The following is an 11,298-nucleotide window of genomic DNA, read 5'->3' as shown; positions in this document are numbered from 1 at the left end:
TGTTTGTAACACTACTTCAATCCCCAGTGCTGACCTATTCCACTAGCTTATGTACTTGCATGACTTAGGGTCCCTCTGAAACTTGAATGGCCTGGAGTCTGGAGAAGCTTTCTTTGCTGAAGAAGCTGTACAATTCACCATGGTGCTGGAGCTGAAAACAAGCCCATAGCCATGATGCTTTGACTTTGGGGCGCATGCTCCTGAGTAATGGCAAGAACATATATGGGGTCTTGGGGTTGGTTGAGTGGCTTATCTCCAAGGTAAAAAAAAAAGGTAGACTTTTTTAAGGCTTTAAGTTCGATGGCATTTTTCAATTACTGCATGTAATCTACACCAAGGAAAATCAGTGGAAAGTTATTAGTTAGCTGTGTATTTTAAAGCACAGCCTGAAACATCGGTCAAAACTGGATAGAATGTTATAGTGGAAAAAAAGGTCTCCCAAATGAATATCTGTGAGGTTTGTGGACATTTTTGTGTTTTAAGCACATCAGTTCAGTAACATTTGCAAACAATGGCATAGACTTTAAAGGATGTATTTTGAATAACACCGGCAGAGGAAGATTAGTAAAAATGGGATCGTTTTTAAAACATTAAAACTAGTTGAGGATTCTCCATCAAATGACTTTTCAGGTAAACGTGGCAATTGAAGCAGTTTTAAGCACATTCCATTTTCTATCAGTGACATTAATTCAAACAATTTACTCTAGGAATTCTTCCTCAAAAAGGGAGAGGCACTATAGGTGAGGTGAGAATTGCTTGTTGGACAGTGTCCCACAGTTCACTCCACATAGGTAAATAGGGGTTTCTCGATAACCTTGGATCACCTTTAGAAACGTTGCTGGAGCAACAGGGCTATATGCTGACAAAAACTGTATATTGCATATAAATCTCTTTATTTATAGCCACCATGGAGCCAAAACAAATATAAAATCAATAGCAAAAGAGACTGAAGTTTGATCAATGAGTATTAATTACTGTTGCAAGGTGAAAGTATTATGGGATATGGCAGGGTGGCTTACCATGTAATACTAGCATAATACATAAAGGTGGACCCTGGGTACTCTCTTGTACACCTTCACTCAGTGCTGGTAGAGTGGCAAAGAGCAGACAGGCTACTTAGAGGAACATGTGTTAAGCATTTCACATCACCAACATGGACGATAAGCAATCGACAAGACTCGAGAGAAATCTGACACCAATTTATAAAAATAGAGCTGATCTTTACCTGGGCATAGTTTGGGGAGTTTAGCTAAGCAGAACTCCGCGAAGAGACAAAAAAACTCTGTGGGGTTCCGCAAGTGGGGGAGTACAGTGCGGACTGCAGTTGGCGCTGAACTTCCTGCCGCTCGAGTGGAAATTCTACCCAAGCGGGAGCTTGAGCTTGCCAATTTACCGTTCGTGAGCGGTGAAAAAACTCCGCTGCTCTACACGGAGTGGAGTTTTCTGCACTCCGAGAGCTCCGAGTACTTTAAAGTGTTAAACATTTAACACCGCTGTCAATGGGAAAAACGCATATCTGCACTTGGTTATTTAGAGAACGAGTTCAACGGAACCCACTCAGAGTTAAGGCCTCGTGAGTCCCTAGACCAGTTAACAACAGCTAGCACAATTTTACCTCGCTCAGGGGAGCGGGTTGCAGAGGTGTACTTTGGCTGTCAAACTGAGCTGTCAATCAGGGTCTTTGAATGGCTACCTTAGCAAAAAGGTACTTGCGGGGTGAGTTGATTTAAGCAAGTTAATTTAAGTTAAGTTAATTTAAGCAAGGATCTGGCCTTGGACCTACCTGGAGTCTCCAGGCAGATCGGATCTACCTGGTTCAGAGGACTCAGGTGCGGAGGTGCTTCTTGCTATCCATGGTGCTGAACAGGATGCGCAGCAACTGGTGCTGCGAGGTATGACAAGAGAGGATGAAAACAAGTGCAGGATCTTCACGATAGAGCCACAGGAGTGGATGGTCATTTGTGCAGGTGGACCCTTCTTTTGAAGTGTCGACTAAATCAGGTAGTAATCGGACTGCCACTAACAAGCCTTGGTACCTGCAAGCACTGTGGTTGGGGAAATCTTCTTGCAGAGGACCAGGGGAATGTTGTAGAAAGCTGAGCCTCACTGAGGGCAAGGACTACAGTTTCCAGAAACCACCTGCCCAGTTAGGTTTGAGTGGCCACACCGGACAGATCATTGGACAGTACTTCAAGGTCATGGACTTAGGGGGTTTGTGCCTGCCGACTGCAGGGGACTAGTTCCTGTAGCCCAAGGGAGTTCTTGTGAAGTCTGGAGTTTGCAGAGGGGTTCTTCTTCCTTTTGGAACTGGCCTTGTCGTGGAAGTAGGTCTCTTCTCGGTATCACATTGAATTCAAGGTTCTGGTGCCCAGGTTGCACCTTAAATCCTAGATTTAGGGGGTGTTAGTGGGTGTGAGAACTGGTAGCCCTTGGGCATCTACTCTTGTGGCTAATCCTCCCCTTTAGTGACCACATTCTGTAAGTGTATGTCACTAAACCAGTTAGAACCTACTTTTCAGGCTAAATTCCAGATGGCCAAAGCCATCCTCGACTGTGCACATCAGCTACAGCACCCTAGAAGTGTGTTAAGCCTTGTGGATGTGTTCACCTCCTGAATAGCTAATTTACCCACCAGCCTCGAAAGACAGTGCCTGGGGTAGGGAGAGGCTTTGTCCTCGATGGGGGACAAATTCCTTTGTCCAGAAGCGCTGGTGAGGCCTTGGAGGTTACTATTGACTATTCATCCTGTGTGTGTGGAGGTGTCACCTTCTGCACACACAGGTCTTTGTCTCTGACCTCTGGGAGCTGCACACATTCCCCAGCATTTGGTCAAATCTCTGTCTCGGCGGCAAACACTTGCAAAAGCCTGCCAAGGCACAAGAACACTGGGTTGACTTGGTGGGCACTGTCTAAAGTGCCAGCTAAGTATATGCTTGTTAAACCTTGACACCACTATCGTGTCTGGGGTAAAAAGCACTGTGTTTGACACCAAACATGAAAGGAATTTACCGTTCCATAATGGAGTTGGACATCTGGAGATGTCCAGTGTCCAGCCCATGTTATCCTATTGTGGGTTGGGCACTTGCTGTACAATTACGTTTAGAATGATACCAAAGGGAAATGTATGCTTGTACATATATTTCCACACATACAATATAACGCACTCTGCCTCCTGGGCTAACGGGAGGCCTACTTTAGGGGTGACTGACCTGTATTACATGCAGTGAGGTGACCCAGTCCCACATGGTGTGTGCAGGGTCAAACTCGAGCAGGTAAGCTGCTTGTGCGAGGCTCACATGGCTGGCCTGCAACCTTTGGTTTCACTCGTGTCCCTCAGGGTGGTACCATAAGGGCTGCAGCCCTGGCACCCCTTTTGCATCCCTGCCCTGGGTATGACTGCTAACATATAATAGGACATTACAGGGGTGTAAAAGTTATTTGCCAACTGGGTGTACCAATTCACAGCTACAGTTTAAGGAACAAGCATTTGCAATGCAATAGGTCTCGCATTTACGTGAGTTTGAGCTATTGGCATTGCAAATGACTGCCTTTTATTTAAGTTTTAAAAACAGATAAATGCATTGTCATTTGCAATGTCAATAGCTCAAACGCGCGTAAATACGAGACCTATTGCATTGCAAATTACTACGGAAAGAAGTTCTAGTTTTTTTCTTATTAAGTGCAGAATTGTGCTCTGGGCTTTATAGCGCCGCTGTGAGGTGGAAACACCCAACATTTAAGTGCCCGGAGGAGACACCTAATCCAATATGCAAAAGACTGCCGACTTTGGAACTTGGGAACCAGGTTCGAGTCTCGGCGTGGGCTCAACACCCTGTGATTGTGGGCACATCACTAATCTCTCCTTGCTTATCAACAAGACAAGCCCGGCGGAGCGTGGTGCGCGCGCGCTTGGGGGCGGGGGAGCGCATTCCAGGCGGGGGAGCGGACCCTTTGAAGTGCGATGCCAAACGGATTGCATGGCGGCACGATGCGCGTGATTGTGCGCGTGCTAGCCATGCAATCCGCTTTTTGGGAGCACTTCAAAGGGTCCGCTCCCCTGCCTGGAATGCGCTCCCCCGCCCCCAAGCGCGCGCGCCACACTCCGCCGGGCTTGTCTTGTTTTCTTTCTACATCTTGTCGAAACATTTCAATTAGCATTCCCACCCTTCCACGTGACCGCGGTACTGGCCACAGTTAGTTCCACGTCGGTGTGACAACCCGAACAGTTCTTACTGTGCTTGCTCCCTCCTAGAAGTTAATAAATACTACGTAGACCTCGACGTATTTATGCGTTATTCAGCTTGTAGTGTAATGTGCAGGTTTTGGAGGGAAAGCTGCAACTCATCGAATTCCAAGGACATCTAATTACTTACACGAACCCTTGAAAACGGGAAAAGCCAGTCTTCCCCCTCGACTGCTATCTCCAGCTGAGCGGCTGGAAGCAGGGTAAGTTGTCGGGGCCGCACACCTCCATCAGCCAAATAGTGTATAATTCTGCTCCATGAAACTAAGGCATGGCCTCTTGTCAATTTATTTTCTTGCTTGGTTGGATTAGGGTTCTGTAGGAAAAATGCAGATAGAAGGAGGAATATTGCACTGTTTGTACCAGTGGGCAAGACAGAGGGCCAACTAAGAAACAGAATTTCGGAAAGTCCCGCTCACAATGAACATTGAAAAAAGCTGCCTTGGGAAAAAGAAAGATGGGACCTATATTACATTTTGCAACTCTTATGGAAATGTGTTGATGGGCACATTTGCTTGCTGCTGTATGTTTGCTGCTACTTTTTAAGATTGTTGGTAAATCAGCAGTGACACGCTGTGTTTTATAGTCAACAGACTGCAGTTATTCATGGCTAACTACAGATCTGGGCATTTTACCTTACTCCATCATTTATAACCCTCAAGCCCTATTTATACCCTTCGATGAACCGTGTCCAATTTACCTCTCAGCACGATGGTTTCGGACTTCTGTATTAAAACCATCCACAATATTGCCTCCAATGACCGTGTTGAAATGTCATAAAATAGTTCCTTTTAAAGGGCCCTTAGAGTCATAATTCCAGTGATGGACTTTGTTTTTCACACGTGCAATGCATTCTCACACACCTTAGAAACGTGCACCTGCTATATTCTGTGACTCCCAACTCTTCTCCAAAAGAGATTTGGGGTTACTAACGCAATTACACACTGGAGATGTCGAACAGACCAAAGCAGTTGTTCTGGTTACACCGCCCCAGAACACTCAACAATGGCACGTGACGTCTCTACTAAGTTACTGTGACGTACTGTAGCTAGCCCTACATGAATCCGACTTTCATGCCACTGGCCTTGTCTAAAACCCGAGTGACATACTGGGAGCTGTGCCCTGGGGTACGGGCACCACAGCTCTCTCACGCTGCATCTAGGCCAGTGCATTGCACACAAGGGAGAGGAGAAGGGCTCAGCTATCGCATTTTATAATTCTGAGTCATTTTTTTTTTAGCATGAAGTATTCTGATTGGCCGCGCGAAACCAATGTATATGCTTCAGAGCGAATCTGCCTGGATAATAGGATGCCAAGGGAGAAGCCGACAGAGGGCAGAACGCTTTCTTCTGGGTCCTAACTACTGCCGCTTATGAAGACCGTGGCTCGGGTACCAGTCACTGCAGGAAAGAGGAGAAGGGAAATGGAGAGAGAGGGAGAAGGGCACTTTGCAGGAAAGAGCAGTGGCCCTTTCAGGCAATTTTAAAAGGGAAGATGAGAATTTGGATGGCGATGGTGTGGCGTAACGGCTAGAGATTCCGAGCTTAGAACCGGGTTCGAGACTCGGCGTCAGCTCGAGAGCGTGTGGTTCTGAACAAATCACTGTATCTCTCCGTGCCGTTCCCCACCCCCCTCCAAATGAATGCGTCCTTGTGTAATGTAACTGGGTTCTCACGTAAAGCATTACAGTCCCTCGGGTTGAGTTTGCGCCATATAAAAACTGAAAAAAAATAAAAAGAATGAACTGCAGAACAGAGAAACCCGTGCTGCAGCAACATGTTCAATTCAGGAGCGAGAAATAACAAGCTGTCGCCATTGGGAAGTGGGATAAGGGAGAGGGTGGCAAATGGTGAGCTCATTTCGCGACCGCTTTGATGTTCTCATCAAAGCGGCCGCGAAATGAGCTTTTGTAAACGGGGGATTTGAAAGTGCAAACTAGTGCTTTCAGGCTGCCAAATGGTGCGCGCGCCCGGCGCACATGCACTGTATTTGGAGGCCTGAAAAGCACTAGTTTGCACTTCCAGATCCCCCTTTTACAAAAAGCGCTGGCTCAGGCGAGACCTAAACAAGCATTTACAATGCAATGGTCTCGGCATTGTTAAAGTTAGAGCTATTGGCATTGCTCATAACCCCCACCGCAAATCTTCAACACAACACTTAACCAGCACTCTGAACTGCCACCCAAGACAGCACAGATATTCCACATGGGATTGGATTATGCCGTGCCTATGTTTTTTTACCGATAGTATGCAACATAGCCGATGCTGTGCAGCATGGCAAAAGGGAAAAAATGCAGTGACAGTCATGTACATGCATCACCTGTTAGCTGAGTAACGTTGCCTCTTTAAAGATGAACATATTATCCTGCCTTTTATATTTACTCCAAGCACTTCCTGTATTACTTCCTGCAAAAAAACATTGCATCATTGCAGACACTGGTCAATGCATTTACCCATTTACCTGGCTGGGCAGTAAATCTTGAGTCTCTAAATCAATCTTGCGAGCAGAGTTTTGGGTGGTGTTAACCAGCAGTATTAGCCCAATATCATCAAGGTCAACACCCACATAATGTCTTTGAATGGTCACTTCATGAGATCACATGGAAGCCGCTCTTTTGGGAAAAGCCCAATAGGATATAATTTGGCTACCTAAATGGTCGAGGTCGTCGGTGGGCTATATGCGGGACCAGTGGAATTAAGTGATTTTGCAGCTGTGGCATTTTTGCATATTTATGGATTTTTCGTATTTGCCGCATAATCCACCATCTGCTGAATAATCTGCAGATTTTAACAAAAAAAAAAGTTTCTAGCTCAAACTGATCAAATTTACTAAACATGTAGCGACACGTGCTGCATCACAGTGGAAGGCCCTTTCCAAAGGTTGACTGGTCCTGTTTCTGTTGCTTATTACTGTATTGGGTGTTAGACTGGTACTAATGATATTAAACTTTTGCCCAGATAGGCTGAACCCGAGTCAAAATTACAAAATAATGAAGCAATATTATCACAAAATGTGCGTGCATTATGCTTTATAATTTGCTTTTTCTTACCACATAATTTAGTCAACCCAGCCGCATAGTTTGGTCCTCCCCTGCTGTATAATTCCAGTGGCACTGCTTATAGTGAAAACATGACGCATCAAGTACTTACAGCAATTTACAATGGTGAGGTGAAACAAGAACGTGGGAAACCTCTAAAGAAGATGTAATACATTAGGGGCCTCATTTACAGGGATTTGGCGTAGGACAGTGCATAAAGCCACCTTGCTTCTCTGCCCTATGTCAAAGTGAAAGGGCAGAAATGCACCGTATTTATCTAATATGGTGCATTCCTGTCCTTTACCCCTGCATTGGCGCCATTTTGGCAGCCTAGCGCCAACGCAGGCACTCTTGCACCATGGTGCAAGGGTGCCTGTGTTGTTGGCAGGATGGTTTTGTGCAGGAAGGGGCACCTCCCTCCACAAACACAATCCTGGGAGACTTTTTCCTTTTTCTATGTGTGTCGCAGAATATAGCACACATGGAAAGAGGCAAAACTGAGGAGAAATAAAGTTTTCTCCTCATTGTAAGATTTACATGGTTTTGTAAATCTGGGGAAGCGTAAAAATCCATGGGTGTTGAGTGGGAACAATAACTGCAATGCCCTTGGAACGCCTACCTAACGCAGAGTAAGGCAACGCAACAGTTTGCGCTGCCTTGTTTTATTCCATATCTATGAGGCCTTTCAAAACCACACAAAGTGGCTTTGCGTGACCTCATAAATATGATTTTTTGGTTTGCGCAGACAAAGCGTCATAAAAAGTGATGCCACTGCAATGCAAGGGGCTCATAAATGTGCATCTAGAGGTACCTGAGGGGGCCTGCCCTAGAGAAGTGGCGCAGAAGATGTGCCTGGTATGACTGTTAGTTAAGGTGTGATGTGAGTTGCCTGGGGTGACAGAAAGGTACATCAGGAGAGGTGGCTGGGGAGGCTGGCGCTGGAGTGGTTCAGCAGGAGCTTTGCTAAGATAGCGCCCTGGGCCTGGGCGGAGAGACATTTGGCGCCCTTGCTGATGGAAGTGAATTAAATGAGGCAGCAGGGGGTCCCTTTTGTGGTCACTGGTCAGTACCTGGATGAGCAGGCACTGGCCCCGGAACACAAACATCCCTGGACTCCCCCAGCTCACCTAAATCAAGAATGGCTTAGCTACCACACGCAGATGATGGTTTTGTTGATAGGTGCCAGCAGGGGCCAGAGGGTTAAGAGATGGCAAGGAAGGGGGTCAGGGGTGTTTAAAAGATCACCTGCTGTATGATAATGAAGGACTAAAACCACTTTAAACTGGGAAATCACACAGAAGCGAACAAGCAGGGACAAGGACAAGGCTGGAGCAAGACGAGAAAGGTGCTGCTGCGGGCGTAACCTCAATGCACACAGCTCCAGGCACCCTCAGAAAACTGCAACGAGAGTTGTGTGAGGAGATGACCTGTGGAGAGGAAATAAACGCATGCGGTCTGTACAGATGACTCTCGAGGGAGGTAAAACAATGGAGGTGCCTGGGAGGAGAGAGAAGTGACGCACGAAGTGCCCCGTATGACTGAGTTATGACGAAGCGCCTGGGGTGACTTGTAGTGGAGATGTACAGCATGAGGGGGGTTGGCGACAGGGAGGTAAAACAATAGCGCTGCGTGGGGAATGCGTACCGTGAAGAGGTGGTGCAGACCTGCACGTGGTCACTCCTGCAGCGCAGTCACTGGTGCTTCGAGACGCCCGAATTTACACAAAAGGTTATTACATTTGCTGCTCGCCCCCCGCACATCTCTCTGGGAGAATCCATGGTCTCCGGCACTGAAGGCATCCGTACCACACGCACGCTTGTTTTAGGCACCGGCTTTAGATTCCCTTCTCAGATTCTCTGCCCAGTGACCTCTGCCATGTCTGCTAGAAATAGCCCAGGGTGTCTGGGTCGGGCGTAGCATTAGGAGAGCGCACAGACATTGCATTCATTTACCCCACATGCCCCAGCCCTCCAGCCCTCTCCCCCCTCCTGCGACACTCTCTGTGTAAACTGAGCTTTCCTCTGGCTCAGTTGTCCTAACAAAGGCCGAGCAGCTGAGGGTACACAGGGCGGAGGGCCTGAAGGTAGAGGCGGTAGGGGCTGGCCCTCCTGCCGGGCGCCTACGGCAGCTGAGGTCCAGCTGTCAATGACTCTCAGACAGCTTCAGATGAAAGAGGGAAGACGAAAACATGGTGCAGGCATTGCTGCCCCGGGACGCAAGTCTACAGATAGTCATCTGCCGGTGACGTCATCGGCGGCCCCGCTTGACATATGGCTGCTTTCTGCAGCACGCAGCGGAAGGATTTACACTACAGGTATACTCTACAGTACAAATCCCTACATGTAGCGCCGGAAGAAAAGTCAAACATTAAAAAAGCACAAGCAGACTCTAGCGCTGCGAAGACGCTGAGGAGCTAAGCACATGTCTGATGATGGGAATGACGAGGTAGCGGGCGCCCGGAGGGAGAGACATCAAGGGGCAGGTGAGGAGAGGCGCTGGCTCGGTCGAGTGGTTGGTTCTGTTGTAGTACGAATCGAGGGGTCCAAGGTTCGATCCTCGGTCAGGGTAGATGCGCGTCATTGTGTGTGCATTAAATAACAAGCACACCACCGCCTTTCTCCGAGGCGAAGAAGAAATGCCTCGGAGAAAGGCAGCGGCGGTTCCGGATTCGGGGGCGTGTTTTTCTTTTCTCTCCTCTTGCCATTGGCTGGAGGAGATAATTAGAAAAGTTGCAAAAAACTCGCCCCCGAATCCGAAAAGGATGGGGCCTGTTCGGAGTGACGAACCTCTTCTCCAATGGCTGGCCAGCATTCAAGAGGCCAGCCAATGGAGAAGAGGGGAGAAGAGGGGCGGGATCAAGCCCCTCTTCTCCAAGTCATTATATCTCGTGAGCGAGACTGCGCAAGCGCAGCCTTCGCTAGCCGAGACCTAAAAAGCACTGGTGCTGGGGCCTGGTTAGCAGGGCCCAGCACACTTTCAGATCAATTACCACAGCATCTAGCAGCAAAAGGCAGGGGGTGACCACTACACTTTACATGGACACCCTCGCCTATCCCTCCAAATGTGTCTTAGTTGTAAGTACCCCCTCCCCGCCCCCTCCCCTCTTCTCCAAGTCATTATATCTCGCGAGCGAGACTGCGCAAGCGCAGCCTTCGCTAGCCGAGACCTAAAAAGCACTGGTGCTGGGGCCTGGTTAGCAGGGCCCAGCACACTTTCAGATCAATTACCACAGCATCTAGCAGCAAAAGGCAGGGGGTGACCACTACACTTTACATGGACACCCTCGCCTATCCCTCCAGATGTGTCTTAGTTGTAAGCACCCCCTCCCCGCCACCTCCCTCTGCAAACAAGTCAAACTAGTAGATTAAGGGTTATTTTGGCTTGGGACACCAAAGGCTTTCCTGCTACTGTAGGGTTTCATAACTGGAGATCCAGAGTTACCAAGCACAGGGCCTGGTGGAAGTTCTCACAAATGCATGAACAACCCCTCTTTCCCCCAACTCGCCACATGGTCATTCGATTCACAAAAGACACTCATGCATTACTGTTCTATCATTTACCCCTCGCCCCTCATGTTGCATTAATCAACTAATTTATGTCTCGCCCCAACCCTCAGTCTCCACTCTGCCTTCTTGTGACCCACCCACCAAGATACATTGTCTGCTCATTGAAGCCTGCCCTCTCTGTCCTCTGACGTCACAAACTACAAAGTAATAAACTGTCTAATTTACGGAAAAAAATTAGCCCTGTTATTGTATATGTAATTTGGACACTCGTGCTTTCCTTACAGCGCCTCTTCTGGTCGCTATGTGCAGCATTCTATTGTTCCAAAGGCTGGGGCGGATTTTAAAAATTGACTGCAGATAAAATCGAATGCGGTGGCCCCTGTAAAAGGGAAGAGGGTCGAGCTCGCACTTTGAGATCGATCGGTGAAATGTGGGACGTGTGCTCCACATATTACTATCCGCTGTTGGTTTGCAGTCCAGTCATGGAGATCAGTGCCCTGCGCGTCACCTGC

Source organism: Triturus cristatus, chromosome 3_1 (genome assembly GCF_964204655.1).
Source record: "Triturus cristatus chromosome 3_1, aTriCri1.1, whole genome shotgun sequence".
In the NCBI taxonomy this organism is placed as follows: domain Eukaryota; kingdom Metazoa; phylum Chordata; class Amphibia; order Caudata; family Salamandridae; genus Triturus; species Triturus cristatus.
Note: the sequence above shows the minus strand (reverse complement) of the source record.